Source organism: Linepithema humile, chromosome 8, assembly GCF_040581485.1.
Source record: "Linepithema humile isolate Giens D197 chromosome 8, Lhum_UNIL_v1.0, whole genome shotgun sequence".
In the NCBI taxonomy this organism is placed as follows: Eukaryota; Metazoa; Arthropoda; class Insecta; order Hymenoptera; family Formicidae; genus Linepithema; species Linepithema humile.
In genome coordinates this window covers 8,467,990-8,487,727 of record NC_090135.1, presented here as the reverse complement: position 1 = coordinate 8,487,727, position 19,738 = coordinate 8,467,990, and the positions used below count along the sequence as shown (strand labels likewise).

Genomic DNA, 19,738 nt, shown 5'->3' with positions numbered 1-19,738 from the left:
TAACTTTTAATTTTACAAAATTTTAATTTGCTATTTAATTATAATACTAAATATTTCAAGAGCATCGAGCAATCAATCAAGTCTGCGTTAAATAGAATCTGAATGATGTCAAATTTGCCGAGCAATTTGAAAGAGAAATCTTCTATACAATTTATGAAAACATTAACTTTATAAAAATTAAAATCTGCAACATATATATTTGTTACGTTTTTATGTAAGTACACGATGGTTTGTTTCCGAATTCTGAAATAATTCGATTTTGCAAATACGCATAACTGTATTAATAGAAAGACAAGGAAATCATAAATTAAATTGAACTACTTGCTTAAATACCGATTCGTCTCGAAGACGAACGCGAAGATGTTGGTCTCTTTAATAGAGGTGGGTCAGAAGAGGCGGTTTCTGAAAATATTTCGCGACACTGTTATAAAGGGAGGGATAGAGGAGTGGACCGAGACGTGTATTTATAGCGGATGACGGAGGTCGTCACGTGGGAATGGACGCGCGGCGTCCATTGACGCGATAAATGTCGTCGTCGGCCATTAACGACGTTCGCCTTGCCTCATAATCAATGGGAGAGTCCGACGGCCGCTCTTGGGCACCTCTCGGGATCTCCCCGGACTCCATCCCGGGCTTCCTCCCTCCCGTTCTTCGTTTCCCGCACTTTCCGCCGAGCGCCGCGCACGACAAATTAATTCTCTCCGTTTTTCTGCCTTCCAATTACCGTTACCGCCGCTACCGGATCACGTTGTCTACCTCGAAGTAGAGAGTGGAGTATTTGGGACGCTAGAGCGGATCTCCACTCGTCGAGCTTTCAGGAGAATGGCGTCGTAATGCCTGTTCGCGACACGATATTTTGTTCCGCGTAACAGAAACGGGGAAACGATTACGTTGTTGTAAATGATCGCTAAAGAATGGGTCTATTAAAATAAATTTGGAATATTGTTCGCCAAGAATAAAGCAGGTATGAAATTATAATACCAACGTATTACTTTATCAATATTTTTATTCTTAGAAAAGTTCGCACAAATGAACATTTTGTGAGATTTTTCTGTATTGCAACGTTTAAAATTGCAATGAAATAATTCTTTTATGTTCATTAATTTTCATATATTACATAAATTCAGAATATAGGTGATTTGTTAAGTAGTGAGTGATGGGATAGAAAGAGAAAGCGATGGTAGGAAGTTCTTCTTCGACTCTGACTCGCATTTGCCTTTAACGAGATAATAACCGCGCGATTACGCATTTAATTCTCCACGCTTAAGATACGGCTTGGCGATAAGACGTGACAAATATTGGCCGTAACCATGGGCATAACAGCCGTCTGTCTGGCCGCACTGACACGACCGGCTCGTGGCGCGTGATGACGCTGGTGAGAAAAAAACCGAACACGAGTGTGAAAAAAGAAGCGTGCAAAGTGCGAGCACGCGCGCGTTTTTTTTGTAGGAACACGTGAACAGAAACCTGTTTTGAATCTCTGCTGGTATCCGTTGTCATTACGATTCTGCTGATCGTTTTTTAATTCTTCTCTCAGTTTGGCTTCCGATATCTGTGATTTGAAACAGAGTATTAATTTATCATTATAAGATTACGCTTTTTAATGAAGCACAATACTTGGATCTCCGCCAAATGACTTAAATTACAAACGTGTTAGTTTAATTTCTCAGTTTCAAACTCTTCTTTCTTTTATAATAATTATGTGACAAAGTATGAGCTCACATGACGTGATAATATTGCGTTCCTAGTTTAATCCGTGCAGGCGATTTAAGGTCCAGACAAAAGAGCGCGAAGGACTTTTTCCGGGTTACCCCGGGGCCAGGCAAGAAATTCAAGCCGACCGTGAACCATGTACGTGGAAATTAACAGCTTAACTTGGTTACCTAAGAAGAGCTCCCGGTAGTCCCTTGAAAGTGCCACGCGCTCGCGAGCTCGACCCGGAAATTCGCCGGAGCACGACGGCGAAACTTAACCCATTATATTTCTCCGTACCCCGTCGACCGACCTCCACATCCTCCTACCATATCCTCTCCGCAATATCTGCGTCATTATTTCCTCCGCGCTGTATAATCTCGTGCGACACATCCCGAGACTTGGGACCGGCCTCCCACAATCGACTGTAAGCGTAAAACAAAATTCAAAGTGCACTTTAAAATGCATGCCGAGTAAAGATCAGCAAATAATCGTATTACAATTCTCACTTTCTCACACATACAGTTTGTTTTAAATGTTATACATGTTGTTTTAGTTGTATATTTTTTTGTTAATATTTTATTAATCAAAGGTTGAAATTTTTATTTTTATCGAAACCTTAAAATTAACTGGCAAATGAGGTTATTTAAATTATTTCAATTTTTGGAGACGCTTTAATTTCTAATTGTGGTATGGATTTATCTCCATTTTCGCGAAACCCTATTTTTCTTGGTCCAAAAATCCTGCCGCAATCAGACTGCAATCTCTACTGAAAGAGGAACCAACAACGAAGCTCGCGATAAAAATTCGCAGCAAGCGGCAATAAAGCGCATCAAGCCGCGGCAGCTAATTGCCGCGGTCGGCAATAATCGGCCGCGCGCCGCCACGAGCGGCGGGCAATTATTTTTACGACGAGGATGATATTGTCCATTTATTTAGCGAAGCTTGGCGCAGCGTAGCGCGTCGCGGCGTTTCGCTGCCGATACGGCCATCCGTGTTAACCCGCGGCGCGATGGTAACGGTCACATAAATTCCACGCTATTTCCCGCAGCACCGCGACGACTCTATTCCGACACGTTTCCCCCCGTGTGGCTTTGATACGTGTACAGCGCTTTCGTTGAACCGTGATCTTCCGCGTGATTAAGAGAGGAAACTAGACAAAATAATTATCATTAAGTCTGTATAATCAAGGGGAGATTATGTTTGACAGAAATATTTCGTTAGGAATAACTTTATTTGGAGCAATCCAGTTTTAAGACTGAGAATAACGCTAATTAGAATCATTTACAGCAAGATTGTTACGAGTTGATGTTATTTTTAAAATCAGGGCTTTCAGAATTTAACAGCCCAAAAGTTGTGCCATTGGTGATTAATTAATTTTCACAATATTTGTAGTGAAATATATTACATTTTCTTAAACAGATACATAGATATGTATTCTGAAACAAACTTTTGGGAAAGTAACATTAGCAGAAGAGAATATCTCGTCAGAGAATAGATATCATATCATAATTCTGAAGATTACACTCCAAACTTAAACGATTAATGATCAATCTCTTGATTCATCACCTCACGGCAATAATCAAGATTGTTACAAATGGAAGTTACGACGTAAAAGATACGTCATAAGCTGGCAGAAATAATTACAATGGAAATGTGGGCGTAGACTAGGAAATTGCGAGGAAACGCTTATTAACCACGAGAATCGCGCGAGCGATAGGAACGGGGCAGGCAAAACTTGCAGACTTGAATTTAACATATAAGAGTCAAATATTTTAAGCAATTAATTATTTGAAGAAAGTGATACATTTGTTTACCACACATTATTTAATGGATAATGATCTACCGATTAATGCGTGAAACAATAATGTCTTGTAAATATTGATTACACAAATAACACTACAAGGTCCGGAAACTCTTTATTTCAAAACTTTTTATTTGCTTAATTAATAAATTAAATATACGCACAATATGCATTTAATGACAATTAATAAGGATGTTAAAAAAACAATGAAAATTTAAGATGACTGCTTCTAGCTTAATTTTTTTTGAAAACAAATTATTTGCGAAGATGAACATTTTTATGAATTTGATTGAATCAAAATAATAATCCATACAAGTTGAGTGAGTCTTTTAAGCTGTTTATGAGCGAGAGTCCATTAATTAAAGTAAAAGACAATTAGGGTCTCTCGAAATACTTCTGGCACCGGCCAGGCGATGTCGAAATTTAGATCTGGCGTTCAGCGTGTTAATTACTCACGGCTGTTTTACCGTAGCCCCTGGTTCTCATCAGCGAAACGACGAGAAAGACCGCCGTCACATTCATCAGAATCGTAAATTTGCGAATGGTTTAATGCGCTTACACAATAAACTACGAAAGGTATATTTATACGCGCGGAAAGATATAAATACCTTTTGCTCAGTGAATTAGGATAGCTTTATTTTCACAGGCTATTTTTATTTTGCGCGATTAATAAATAGACGCGTGTGTGCAATTCATACAAATTTGAATTAATTTTTTCTTAATCACAATTAATCGGCAACTATTACTTAGCACCACTCGTGATTGTATAATTTGTATTAAATTTCTGTCTATTGAAATTAAACGGGAAATAAAATTTTATTATGTATATTTACATTTCTCGAGCTTAAAATGTAAAGAGAAATTACACGTTTACATGTTAATTTTAGTTTCCAGAAGCAAGGTTAAAGCTCTTAAACGCTGCCGTAATTCGAGCTTTTTCTATCGCGTTTCCTTTGCGAGATACCCTCCATTTTTTTAATGGATCCCGTTTCCTCGCTTATGCGAAGCTCGTGGAGATATAGCCGGGAGTGCATTCAACGGCGCTTAATAACGCGCCGGCTTTGCACGCGCGGCCGAAGCACATGAGGGCGAGCATTTCGAAAAATATGGACGAGCCGCGCTTCGACGGTGCGCTCCATGCACTGTTTAAACAGTGGCCGGCGCTATTTGCATGTAATTACCGAGTCGGCGATTTAACATTAGCAACGCTGCATTTATACAGCGCCGTCGCGCCGTCCGTCACGCTCTGCTTGCGTCTCGCTCCACGTCCCGCTTCGTCGCGGACTTATGCATCCTAGGCTATCTGCGATATCTGTTACATTAATTTCACCGCGAATACACGACTGAATATGCAATATAGACACAATGCACGTTATCGAGTTATTATTATGGAAAAATGCTGTAAGAATGACAAGCTGAAAATATGAAATTTAATATGAGTATGAAACTCAATATAAAATTCAACAAAATTGCAATTTTTGGAAAATTTTTCATGCAGGTTGATTTTTTTTATAAAAATACAAATAACAGTAAAAAGTACTTTTTGGAAATAAACAATTTTATACCTTCCAATTTTTCGTTTGTTGTATAGCTACACGTTTACATGTTAATTTTAGTATAATATTACTTTTTTTAATAAACTTTTATTTAATTAAGTGTTTCGATTTCCTGCTGCAATCATATCGAATTATGTCAGAAGCGAAAGATTGTGCTAAATTTATCTTGCATTACACGTCAAAATAAAACAATTTTTTGCATGTTACACAAATTTAATAGTAAATAGTTTTCTAATATAAATTGATAAATATCTAATATATATTGATAATATATATTGATCTAATATAAATTGATAAAATTATTCTTCATATTTTTAGATTAATTAATTGCTGCAAATTTTAGTTGGCTTGTCACAAGATCCATTTTCACTGGAAATGTAAAACAGATGTAAATTGAATTATATTACCTTTATAGAAAGATAATGAAAAGAAGTTTCCAATATATTTCACCAATCTATGCAATCGATCGCGGGTTGCGGCATACGTGTGGAAAAAGTTAATTTATCACGACGTGTAATACAAGTAAAAAATTCTCATGATTTCTCTCTTCCGACCCTTTAGTTCTATATGGCTGCAGCGAGGAAGCAGGAGCCTTAGTCATTAAAATAGATAATTTCAGAATTTTAGAACCTTATAAATGTGACATTATCACTTTCATGCGGTATAACTTACATCCTTTTTCGCCTAGCAGAACCCTGCACGCGATTATCGGCGGCGATTTTCCGGCGCGATAAACCCGCTTAAAATTCCCGTCTCGCTCGCGTAAGTTCTCGTCGATCGTTGCGTGGAGGGGAAGCATCTCGATAAACTCGCCGCGTTATTGATTTATTTGGGTGCTTAATATGTATTACCGACGTTATTCCCGGGGTCGACTCGCGTGATTCGGCGTGGTGCGGTACGGTGCCGCGCCGCAGCGCGGTAATCCCCGTTCCGGCAAGGAGTTACGATCCCGAGTCGTCGTTAGGCGAGTTCGCGAACTGCAGTTGGTCGCCGCTACTATTCCGGCCGATCAATTTTCCGCAGAAACCACTCGCAATTCTCTCTTTCTCCCTCGTCAGCTTAGCTTGATCGCTAATTTTAAACGCCTCGCACAATTGGTCGATCCGCGACACGATTTACCCATTGACCGGTGCAGCTGTTATGAGGATCTCAATGAGATGAGTGACGGCGGCAGGTGCGGCCTTTTCATTCTCCTTTTCCGCCCCTTTCTCTATCCCTGTCCTCTGCTCTCTACATAGTTTATCTATTTCCGCCGTTGATCCGCGGTGCGCTCGTTGCCGTTCGAACCGTCGTATTTATAACTCGAGAGAATGATGTACGAGGAATCGGCGACCGTCCCGAAGAGCCACCGAGGTTAACGACGATCTTGTAGATAGATGAAAGGAATCACTGTCTGGATACCGGACACGGAGAGAGTCGAAACGTTCGTTTGTTTTAGTTTTTCTCACTTCATTTCATTTTTATCATACCTGAAAATTCTACATAACAAGATGTCGTTCGTTTTTTTTTAAAGAGATAAAATAGAATATAATTGAAAATTGGAAGTAAGCGAAAACTGGAATTACACGCAATCAAGTATATTTCGTTTGCTTCATTAGTATTTTCCATTTAGCCCTTTTTTTTCGCTCGAACTATTCGATTCGCGACTACACGAATATACGATAGCCGCATGCGAGCGAGCGGTGAGAATCATGCCACTATCAGCCCGATCTTTATATTTATCGCCGTTCAGCGACATTCTTTAACGACGCAGTCAACAGACTGTTATTGCTGATATCAACGTGTTAATATATCTATTATTTATACGATCAGTTCATAATGATTCTTATATAATTATTATTACTAATAATCAACGTAAACTTAGCATATCGATTTAACAGCGTGCTTCTGCCACAACCAGATCTCGTTAGTATTCTAGAAATTCTGAACGAACCAAATTGCAATTTCTAATCATAGAACTTTCTCCGAAAAAAAATTCGTTTGTTATATCCCGAATATTATGAATTGTTAATGAACCTGTACCGTTAATATGATTTTTGATATCGTCTGTCAATTAGTATGATAATGTGTTCAATAATTGTTCTATTATTGTTACACCGCTAAGCAAAGCGCGAATTGATAATCTCACTTCATCGAAGGAATTAAATATTCACATAATCGATCGAAATCTCGTTAGCTAGTCAACAGCATGAATTCTTCATTTTCATCCATCAAATAATCCTTAAACTGCCATTAATACTATTAACTCCCAAAATACCGCAGTTATATCAATACTATTGTCGATACGTCGCCAGGATAGTGAATTTCCTATCCAACCATTAATAGTACTATTAATATTCAACATACTATCAATTATCGTATGAGAGAGGGAGAGTCTAATGAATATTAGCTATATATGACGACCCAAATGCCGCGACCTTCCGCATTTAGGATCAGGTTCAACAAACTCCCCGGCCGGCCGAATGATAGAATAACAATCATACGATGTCACGGTATCATGTATGTCGAGTAAATAAATAAACATTGCCGCGTTAGCCACTGCAGGAAAATTTTCTGTCCTCATGTTCTCGCGCGTCCCGTGGGAAGGGACGCTGCGGGCGGAACGCTACGTCTTCGAGTTGCTCTCGCGTGCCGGCGTCTATTTTGGCGAACGTGCAGCATTCCAAAAAGATCGTGCCGTCTATCCGTCGTGACTATCTTCTTGCGCCGTCGCGTAGCGACGAGCCATTAACGGCAACGTAAGTGTACACTTGAGCCCGACTGGAATCGTGGCGTGCCGATCGGACGAGTCGCAAGGGAATTGAGCGTACAATTTGGCGGTAGGAAATCAACTCTAAATTGCAGTAATCCTTTTCAAAGATAGGCTAAATATGTCTTTTTTCGGACTAAAAATATTTTAAATATAAAGCTAACCGACTTTGTATTTTATTGATAAGTCGATCCACTTTATTTATACATAAAAATCGTATGGACATTCCATGCATATTGAAACGCGTATGAAAATATTATACGAAAGTCAATACCATACATATTTTTGCAAATTTACGATAATAAATTTTCTAAAGGCGTCTAAAACGTTCTTATTACAATTTAAAGGCATTATTTCGTACACGTCTAAAAATTGTTATCGTATAACTGACAGTTAAAAAAACTTTAACTGAAGAAATTTAAGTTAACCGCGTTGAATCATACGCTTTTTTATTATTATCATCATTGCAGATAATATCTAATTTCCATAAAAATAATAGCGAAGACTATTTCTTTTTGAATTATACAAGATTAAATGAAATGCCGATCGACACAGCGAAACAGCGTGCGCCACGTACGTAGTGGTAGTAGATTAGAATAGGTTGATTCCCTATGCGCGTAGGACCGCCGCGGGGAGAAACGTAAGAAGGGACCTGGAGCCTACCTGGCCGCGAGCCAACTCCGCTTCCAGGATTCGCGATAATGCCGCGGTTGATGCATAGTGAAAGAGAGAGAGAAAGGCAGAGAGTGCATAGTCTCATAGAATGCGCACCATCCACTCCCCTTCCACCGCTTGATCGCATAGGCGCCCGCATTGCAGCTATGGCCCACCATCCTAATGATGGCAACCACGCAGGTACGACTACCCCTGCCACCCTCTTTCTCCGTCTCTTTCTTTGAGCCGCCCTCCCCTTGTACTTCCTCCTACTTCCCTTCCCCGACGAGACCCACGGGCTCTTTGTTGCCAGCCCCTGCTTTTCTGCTGACACTTTGCTGCGAAGCGTCCCCGCTTTCGCTGACCGCGACTGATTTTCTTGATGGCACTCCCCCGGTTCTCGAGAACACTTCGCTTCCGCCTCTCTTGATCTTTATTTCGCGTCACTTGGGGTTGATCGGACCCAACGACAAGCTTGCGGCCGACGGCGATTAACTTAACAAATAGCACCCGCAGTATTCAGGATAAAATTGAGCGCGGTCAAAGAAAAATCTGGATCTCAGGTTTATGATTAAAAATAATATCGATGTAGCTATCTCCCGCGACAACTTCGATAAAAATATATTATTGTCTTGATAAATAGCACACCTCCGATATTTAAATGCGTATTATCTAATTATACAGATGTCTTGGAATTATTTTATCTTTTAGTCGCGAAAAGTACACGAATATAAAGACAATTATATAATAATATTTGAATAGATTAAATTTCAAGAATAGTTAAATATATTTTTTATTATTTAAATTCTTTTCCGATTTCTATTGCCTTTAATGTAGAAGATTAGACAATTAGTGGATAATAGCTTTTCGACAAACGTTAAAGAGATACGGATCGCGTTTTCCCGATAAACGTCACTCTTTCACTACGGAACTTCCGCCGTTCGACTTGAGGATCAATAATATCTGACCGCTGCCAAGATAACGGAGGTTAATTCCATTCGTAATAAGGCGGATAAGCGCCGAGACGACTCCGCGAATCCGGAGAATCGGCGATGCAGCGGCTCGAAGAAGTCTCGGAGTGCAGGAAGGGCGAGCGAGCGGAGAACGAGACGGGGCTCCATTCTTGTTACTCCCGGCGACATCTTTAATTCATCGAATGCGGATTGCGGGCTGAATCCTTGATGAGCTTTATTCCACATCCGCGCGTTCGAACTATCGGACCCGATGAGAGATTCTCATACGATACCTAATACCCATCGCTAAGCCAGTGTTCCACGTCTTCCTTATACCGCATTTCCATCTACCTCATCCCTCGCTGTCCAACTTTCCCTCCCTTCCTCCCCCCCCCCCCCAAGACTGTTCTCTTCGTGTACCTGAACCTTCGCAACTAGCGCTGCCCACTTAAGAAGCTCTCGCCGAGCTTTTTCGTTTTCGGTTCTGTCTCGTCCCGGCGAATCTCCGATCCACTTCGGCTTTCACTTCCGCGTCGCTCAACTCCCTCCAATCTCGGACCCTCAATCCTTTCTCGGGTTTCTCGCGGTAAATCGCGCGGAAAACTAGCCGGTGAAGATTCTTCCGTCCCTGTTCCCCACCTCATCACGGCCCGATCGCCGTCCCGTTCCGTTCGTTTATCTCACAGCTGGGCGCTATCAAGAATTGCGTCCATTTTCCGATGGCAACTTCCCCTTATATCGATTTATTTTGAATTAACATCGCGACACTTACAGATTTTCCTGGCAATATAAGATTTCTGCTATTAATTCCTGCCACAAATCAAGTGATTTAATGTACACGAAGGAACGGCGTTCTGCTGCATTAAATTGCGATTGATTCACTTGCGAGCAAAATAAAAAGACGAGAATAAAAGTGAAGAAATACTTGAAATATTGATTAATCGGGAATTAAATGCAATGTCGCAGAAAATGTTTCAGAGATGCGAATAGTGGAGAGACGCAATTAGAAGAAGAAAAATATTATTTGAAGTATAAACGACTAAAAATCTAAGATCATTCACAAATTTATCTTTATACAACTAAATATTAAAAGTTTTCTCCGTTCAGTTTCAAACAAATTTTACATTAACAAGATTTTATTTCGAGAGCTACTTACAAGCATATTGAATGCCAAGAAGTTATCTCATCGATTGAATATCTCATTAATAACTTTCCTATTTTCGAGATTAAATATCTTAACAATTGAGATTAAAATTATCTTTCAGCTGAGATAAGGTCTGTCTAGAATTAACTACAAAATAAATTCTCCTCATTATTTGCATTCTAGAATTCTTGATTATAACAAGTGAGAATGCGAGCGAAGAAATTGGAATTTTCAATCAATCTCTAACGAGAGCGTGTCATTCGATGAAATAAAATTTTCACCGAAAGCATCCGGCATCAAATTTATTTCTGCGCAACCTCGCAGTGTTATAAAGCATTCCTTCTTTAAAAAGATTCGTCGACAGATCGATCGCAATCGGCGAAACAGTCGGAAATCAAATGAACGTCCGCTGATCAAATAAACGCGTCTGATCTCTTAAATTTTTAAGTTGCTCTCTGAATCATTAGATTCTGCATCAAGTCACGATTTTGTTCTCAACGATGCAATGTATCCGCAAAATGTAGAAAAAATGATAATTGCAAGTTAAAAGAGAGAAAAAATTTTTATGTAATTTATCCAAAATTATAGAACTATGAATAGATAATAAGTTTAATGATCTTATGATAATGCTAAATGTTTATAGAATACAAACAGTATAATGTAACAAAAAAAAAATACAAAATGCTACATATATTGTTTTCTCAAGATTAAGATAAGAAGTATAATACCAGTCGCGGAAGAGTGAGAAAAAAAGAGAGGAAGGGAGAGACAGACGGTCGCGATTGCAAAGAGAGTCTTCGTGCCAAGGCCGCCTTAATAATTCAAATCTCTCAGTACTCGAAAAATTGAATTTAATAATTCAGTCCAATAGGAAACTCCGGCCAGTTACGAAGCGGCGGAACCCGATCAAAAATGCAATATCCAGCTCGATTTCTTAATCCGATTTCAGTGGCGTGCGCCTTGCTCTCAATCGGCAACCCTTTCTTTCCTTCCGCCGCGAGATATCTATTTTGTTCGTCGAAGGAAACCCGCGTGTACGCGATCGCGAAACACACGACGGAGGTATAATAATCGTTCGGAATATTGAAAATACCCTAACGTCATTCGAGATGTTATCTACGCCCGTAAAATCGCATTTACGTTTATTATCTCGCAGAATCGGTTTGTTTTGACCTCCCGTTTGTTAGCACGGAATCTAGGGCGATCTAATAAATACCGCGAATACTTAATGGAGAAATGCACGCGTTGATTACAAAGCATTCATCTGCCTCTGTTCGAGATAATATCATCCTCATCTCTCTTCTTTGCAATTCTCCTATTCCGTTCATCTACATTTGCTTCATTTAGCTTATTATTTGTTTTAATACCAAATTAGTATCTCTTTATTTATTATTTTTATAGTTACCACATATCAATAGTACTAATATTTTTAATGTTAATTGTTGTAAAAAAACTTTTTGTCTATTATGAATTCTGCGATGCATTAGAATCGACTGATTGAGCTGTTTGCTTTCAAAGTGGCACAAATAAAACTTCGGAGCGCGATAAATTCAAGTAGCATACAAGCACAAATCGACGTGAACATTTTCCAAACTTGACTTACGCTACTTTAAAACTAAACGACTCAATGCGATCCGTTCGCTTCTATTTCTATAGCAATACTCATCGAAAAAGTTCGGCGCCAATCGACTTTCTACGTTTACACTTCCATCCACAGCTTAAAATAAAATTAAAAAAAATTTCGAATAAAGGAAGCTGTATTACCTCGAGCTGAAACTTTTCATGCTTTTGACAAAAGCAATCGATAGTTTGTAGGTGGAAAGTATATGCGCGTTGCAATTCATTCCGCTTGTTCAAAGGAAGCCCACTTGATACTCTGTCACATCGAGGCAGAAACTTTATGGATACTCGCATATACTCCCACGTAATTCATCTGTCTGCTGACAAATAATGGAAACTGCGCTTTTGAATTATGGCGCAGACGAGCTAGAAACGCGCGATGCAATAGATCGCGATTTATTATCGAAGTCGGAGCGCGCAATTGCAATGTCGTTATTACGACAAGGAAGAGTAGAAAGCAGAAAGATGAGAACTCGTGCGTAGATGTGCGAGTTAACCTCCGTTAACCCTGCTCGGTTGAATTCAATATATTGATGACGTCAAACTGTATCATATAGCTACGAGTGTCTGAGCAAACCGTGCGAAAGTGTACGAGATGCCAATGCGACTGACATTTTAACTCGTTATATTCCGATATACGATTTCTCACATGACTGTTTTTAGGTCAAGAGTATTCTGCAGAAGAGAGCTTAATTCTTAAATATAATAAGTTAGAAGTCACAGAGAAAAGAGACATTTTTTACCAATATCTTTGCTGATAAAAAACAGATTACATAAAAAAAAATTAACAAAATTGACAGAAAAATGTATCGAAATCTTATATAATCGACTTATTAAAAATATAATCGTTTCGATTAGTAGTAATGAAATTAGTCTATCTGTTATCTATTTCAATTAATCTTTCGTTGGTAAAAAAATTGAAATAAAATTTTGATCATTAAATATATAAATCAAATGTCAAATTAATTTCATCTACGATTAAAACTGATAGTAAGTCAATAACAAATTTCAAACAGAAATTAATTATTAGCGCTACCGCTACATTACGCCAATTACTGGCCTCTAATAATCCGAGGGGATCTCAATGAGAGATAAAGCAATCGTATCTACTGTCAATGCCAGAAAGTATCGGCAAGATCCAAACATAGATCGCTTATAATTAGTAGCTTAGGGGCGGTCTTAGCTCGATGCGTCAGAAGCACGAAGGACTTGCCCGTCCACGTTGGTCGCAAATACGGACGAAATCATGCCAAGCGCCAACTTGTGCAATTAGTTTCGAGGTCTTTTATGATCTAGTGCAATAAATCGCGGGAATATGTTTCTCGATTGACTTAGTTCATTTTTTATTCTCTAGTGAGACTGTGAAGTACTTGAAATTTTTTACATGGATTATTATTATATCAATATTATATCAACATAATTATTTTTATATCAGTATCTGAAGCATGATGCGAAATATTAATTGAATGCATATACATAGTAGCTAAAAATATAACATACGGCAAGTTACAAATACAAATATTGCTGGTACCGCAGTTATTATATTTGCGGGAACACTAAGCGTCCCATATCAATAATAGGATTCGCTCATTAAAGCTTATGATTAGCATATTTATTTCGGTCGTGTTTGGATCGGATTCCACGGGGCTAAACTTGGCGCGGCTTGGCGCCCTGATGCAACTTGCTCCATTAGCCCCGATATTCCTTTTCCAACGTGACGATGAAAACTTAAAGTTATTGCGCGGATTTGTTGTCAAAACCAACAAATCTTTCGTACAATATGTGTACCTTGGCTCGCTAAATGTACGAATTTGTCGCTTATCGACTAAGGAATACTCAGAAAATATCATATCGAGAAGCTTGAGAAATGCATACGCAAAATAATGATATCAATATTTCAAAAATATATTAATTAATTATAATTTCTTAATTCCTATTTTTATCAACTTTTAAAAGTTTTAAATAAATAAATATTCGTTATTGACCGTCGATGTACGAACAAATGAACATATGCTCTAACTTAAAATTCAATAAGAAACCAACAATAACTAAGGAAACGAAATTATTTGAATTTAAACTGCTTATCACGATTCTTATAATGTAGATTTATAGAAATAGACGAGTGCGACTATGAGAGCTCGTCGCAGGAAACAGTTAAATACGACGAATGAACTATTCCCGCTCAGCGTTCCTCCTTTAAACATTATGTACTTCTCGGGGCAAGCTCGTTGGGACTCGACGGGGAAATTGTCAGGGAAAAAAGGTGAACAGAGAACGACTCTGCCGGCTGTTACGTTTGCGTACGTAAGGGGCCTTAATTCCCAACGTATATTTAAACTCTTTAAGCCGCTTGTTTTTCTTTATCGCGCACCATCGTCGTCGTCGTCGTCGTCGTCGTTCGCTCTCCACCGTCTTCAGCTCCTTTTTTGCTTTCTTCTTCCTGTTTGCTCACTTTACGAGACAAACCCCGGTCCGTACAGAGAGGGAAACTTCCGTCCAATCGACGGAAATGAAACGTCGAGGCCGTGGAAGTTCCGGTATAAACGCGAATGTCCGCCTCGCTCTCCAAGAAAAGCCAGCGCGCCCCGAAGCGCTTCCACTTCCGCCATTTCGATTTACCGGCGGCGAAATACCGTGCCCGTTCGAGTGTGTTGAAAGGGAGGCCATAACGAGAGCGGCCGTATGTTCCTTTGTAACAATAATAACGAGCACGTGATTTTCATCATTACTGATAATACTGATCGTGCCACCTTCTCGCAAAAATGTCAAATAATTAAGTTTCCTCTTTGTTTGTCCAAACAGTTTTGATAAAATTAAATTTATGGAAATTGTTTTTTTTTTTCATAATAACTATAGTTTGATAAAATAGTGATAATTTGTAAATTATAACATGTAACAAAAATATAAATTGAGTTTAGTCAAATATTTTGCAAATATCTTCAACAACAAAATACATTAATTAATATCAGTACAATGTTTGCATAAAACTTATTTAACTAGAAACAATATTGACTTCTAAAAAGAGTAGTTTGACTTTTTAAGTTTACTAAAGTGTTATACAAGTTGACGCAAACTGCAGACAAGATTGTAGAAAAGAATATTATAAGAGAATATCAAGCAGGGCCTCGCAAGAAAAGGAAAACAACGCAATACCAGAAAGTCGGGGCTGGCTACTGTGCATTCAAAAGATTAATTCTTTTACCGCGACTCTGTTGTGAAGGTGAGGTCGCAAGCTCCGCCGCAAGTTCGAAAGCTGCGGCCTCCGAATAATGCAACAATCGTGTTCCAGCGGCCTGTATCTCGCGTCGGTGACCTAACCGCCATCCGTCTCTCGCTATGTACCGCCTGGAAACACGCAAATGCAGTCAGAAACGTGCATCCCAATGTAACCGCCTTTGTGTAGCTTTGAGCCAGCTCTGATCCAATCCTGTGATCTCATCCTTTGTCCATACATCCCTCTTTCGGCCATGTGTATCGACACCTATGTTAACTTTCCCACAATTTCCTTCCTTTTTCTTTAATCATTCGTAAGTCACTTGGCACTACGCAAATCTCTAAAATAATCGAAACTCTTTCTCAATCTTTATATTGTTGGTATTTTACTCGCAATCTTTTCCTTTTTTTTCGTGCCTTAAAAGTGATCTTAAAAACTTATATTATAATATTTTTTATTTTAATTTTCACTAATTTTTATTATTAATTTCTTGTAGAATGTGAAAGGAAAAATTAAAAGAAAAAGATCTTTCCACTGATCTTCAATCAACTAATCATTTTTCTTCGAAAGAGCGCTGCCATACTCTTTCCAGTATGATGTACAATCCAATAGTGCCGATATCTACTTTCCGATCGGCATGAAAATGCCTTCGGAAGTCTGTTACCCCGCTTGGTTCTATTTCCCCCGCTTTTCCTCTTACCGTTTCTCTTGTACAACCACAAAGTCACGGTCCACCGCGGACCTAAGCTGGTCAGTGTTTGACCTCGTCCGGCTGGCTCGGCACAGGAAACACACGAAACGTTTTCTCGCGACCCGGCCCTCAAAACCGCCTCCCTACTCCTCCCGTCTATTCCTGCATTACTCCGTACTTTTTACCAACCATGAAACCTCAAACGTACAAAGGCCGTAGTCGAGCGAGAAGAAACGAGAGCAGCTTTGACCTCGCTATGCGAACCGCAATCCTATGACTATCCTCCGTTCGGCGTTGCCAAGCTTTGAAAACGGAATTGTGGCGCGGCAGGGATAAAATTATAGCATTTCGAGATTTCATTACGGCGCGTCAAAGGACAAACATAAATGGAACTGAGCGGTTTCTTAATTCAGGATTATCCTTGTGCTTCGTCTCGATTTTTTTAACTAATTGCACGTCGATCTTAATTAAAATTTGATTGCACGTTTCTCTCTGTCTTTCCCCGCTTTTTTTTTTTTACCATATCCGGGAAAAAGTTCCACACCGATAATTCCAGTGGGGGGTTGCATTTGGAGCACTGCGCCGTTAGAAAGTTTCTGGAGAAACTTCTACGCGCGTCACCGGCGCGGAAAAAGCCCACGGGTTCGTCAATGAGCTCTCGAAAGTCCGAGTCGCCATTGGCAGGCAGAATATATTGGGCGGTGGAATTTTTTAAAGCACTGTGGATTATTTGCTTTCCGCAGCAAAAGTTAATCGGCCAGTTTAATTTCAGAAGTTTTACGCAGTAATTTTTAATGACGCCAAATGGAACAATAAAATACCGTTATAAAATATTTACGATTAATTGAACATATTGATAAAATATAAGTACGTGCTACACACATACGCATGCGAGCTCATAATGGTATTATTAAAGTAAATCATCTTTTATAATGTCAAATTCTGGATTTAGAATTTAAACTATGAAATGTGATAGAATAAGCAAGGTATTTAGGAAATGCACGCGCTTGTCAGTTGTAATTTTTCGCAATTTCAGCGTTATATTTAGTACTGAAAATTCATATTTTATGTAAATAAGATTGAGAAACTATAAGTCGTTATTCCACACTTCTTTTAGCCAAGCTGTTGTATACTTTCTACCAACAAAATTGTGAACGCCATATTTCAGTAAAAATTTTTAATTATCTATATAAAGTCTTCTTAATTGAGATTTCAATTAAAATTCTGCTAAAGTTCACTTAAAATTAATTGGAAAAGTAGGTCGTGTAAGCGAAATGAGAAAAAGGGCAGAAAAATTATGTCTCCGAAGTCGTTCCCAACGTTTTAATTATTCGGAGGTTGGCCGGCGTAACACTCGGCCTGCATCCGCACGAATTTATCGAATGCCATTTTTAATCGGATCAAGCGCGCAACCCCCTTTTCGAACGTTTTTATCGCTCTACTCTTTCGACCTCGAGTAAAGAACAAAAGTCGAATGGCCAGTTTGGTTTTTCCATTCCCCTCCCCCTTTCCCCATATATCCCTCTCTTCCCATTTTACTTCTATCTCGATTCACCCTTTCTTCCACACGGCGCCCCGTGTCGTTTAAACGTCACTTCATGCGCCTCACATTCGGATATTGTATCGGCCATTGTTGCGATATCGAACTCGATGATCCGTACGATGTAAACGGCCCGACGAAAAAGAGAGGAATAAAATCGCGGCAATGTAGCGTGCCGCACAAAACATTCGCGAACGCGAAATCGAACATACATCGACGTACTTCGTAATTTTAGCCTCTACACTAACCAAATTTGAAAACAATACGCGTGTATGTAATTTTTTACTATTTCAACTATTACTTTTTACGAGGTGCACTATCGCGAGCTATAAAAACCTATTTGTATATATATATTTCTCTGAGAGTTTTAAGTAACACTGCGTTATTTTGGCTGAAAAATGCTTTGAATCAATATATTTGGCTGGAGAATAACATTTCAAGAATATTTTCTGTTTCGCAGGATTCCGATTTCGCGCTCGCGAATGTTTTGTGCGGCACGCTACATTGCGCGCGATTTTATTCTTTTCTCTTTCGTTAATCCGCCGGAAAGGAATTTGCCCAGGTATGGCGTGGGCATTAGCTCGCGTCGCATTGCGCGGGAAACTCGTACGTCGATTTTCCACAACTTTCCGACTTCTCGCGACTGTCCGACAGCACGCGCACGGCGGAACAACCCCGCAGTAGCAGCGTGGGGAATAGCGGCGCGTGCCGAGAATACGACAAGAGAAGAAGCATATCTTAGCTCCGTCGTAAGGGTTGACGTTCGGGATGAGTTTGAGAGAAATTTATAAAGGCCTACGTGCTCGCCTCCCCCTCATCCGCTTTCCGGACAGTTCTGTCCGTGATACTCCACGGCGATGTTTTGTTTCCGAGAGCCCGGCAGGGGTGAAGGGTCCTAAAGCGTCGCTCGCAGTCGGTTTACAGGGTTCATAAGACGCGACGTGAATTCGTTGGTGCACTTGTCGTGCAGGGCGGAAAGAAAAAGGGAAGGTTTATTGCATGCGCGAGATTCTCGCTCGCACTCGCAAGGGATGCTCGTTTATGTCTCTCGTGAAAAACAGCGTGCCGCATTCCACGGAGAAGATGCGTGCAGCAGCAATTTAGGAAAACGCTTCTTGTTATAGCTTAGCAAAAACTTCTTCTCAATTTTGGACTGAGGTATAAATTACCGCTGTGCAACACTATTCGCATCGCAAGACCGTTGATGTTAATCACGGCGTTAACTATATTTCGCCCTGCTATGTTTTCTTTTTTTTTTTCTTCTTCAAGGTGATTTTATATAACAAAGATAGAGACGGTACTATCGTTAACCTCATTGCACGACATATAAATTTATATAAATCCACCAAAGATAGTTGCTTTCGAAGATTTAATTGCAATTAACGCGAATTTATAATCACGCAATGAAATTTAAGATGCTAAATTTAATTACGAATTAAACTTGCTGCAAATACAACACCAATTACATACCTTGACATTCCAATTAACGAACGGGACAATGCCTCATAAATCGCGGACTTAGTAACAAAATGAAATTATGACGGCCGATGGGCAAAAGTGAAAGACGCATTAATCGTTGAGGTGCAAAACAGATCAGCAGCGCGACGTCGGATGAGAGATTCTACTTTTCTCCGGGCCGTCTCTTAAAATCGATGGTATTCACAGGTCGTCCGGGGTGAACTTAATACGGGCTATAAATCTTCTGCTCTTTTTCATGTAAATACGAATCTAACCAGAAGCCAGTCCGAAAGTCTTCCTCCCGCTCGGCAAACCACCCGCCGAATATCGTTCCTCCCGGCAGCTCTCGCTGCCTTACTTTATTCCCCTCCTTCTGTTTCCACTGTCTTTCTCTCTCCAACTCGCCCTCTGCTCACAATCACGCAATTTAACCAAGCATTAAAATGATCCGCAATTCCCCGATCTACTTAACTACTCTCGCTCACGGCCATTACATGAAATACACTTGCGTATTCTTGTTCGATCGCATGTAGTAGCGCGTCCACCGCCTATTTTCTCTTATTTCAGTGGATTCGAATCGAGATCGTTATGCGGCAAGTCAGATAAAAAAGGACCACGGGTGAAAACCGACCCATAGAAGCGAGACGGTAATCAACGCGAGAA

General features: G+C 39.6%; 1 protein-coding gene and 1 long non-coding RNA gene across 11 annotated transcripts in view; one reads left to right on the top strand and one right to left on the bottom strand.

Moving 5' to 3' along the window:
* Rbp6 (RNA-binding protein 6) overlaps positions 1-19,738 on the top strand; it is a 581,361-nt gene that overhangs the window by 200,210 nt on the left and 361,413 nt on the right. The window lies entirely within an intron of this gene.
* On the bottom strand, positions 901-5,877 carry LOC137001401 (uncharacterized). Its single transcript, XR_010891426.1, has 3 exons — positions 5,725-5,877; positions 1,884-2,117; positions 901-1,552 (listed from the first exon to the last, which is right to left on the bottom strand). It is a non-coding gene; the product is annotated as an uncharacterized lncRNA (long non-coding RNA).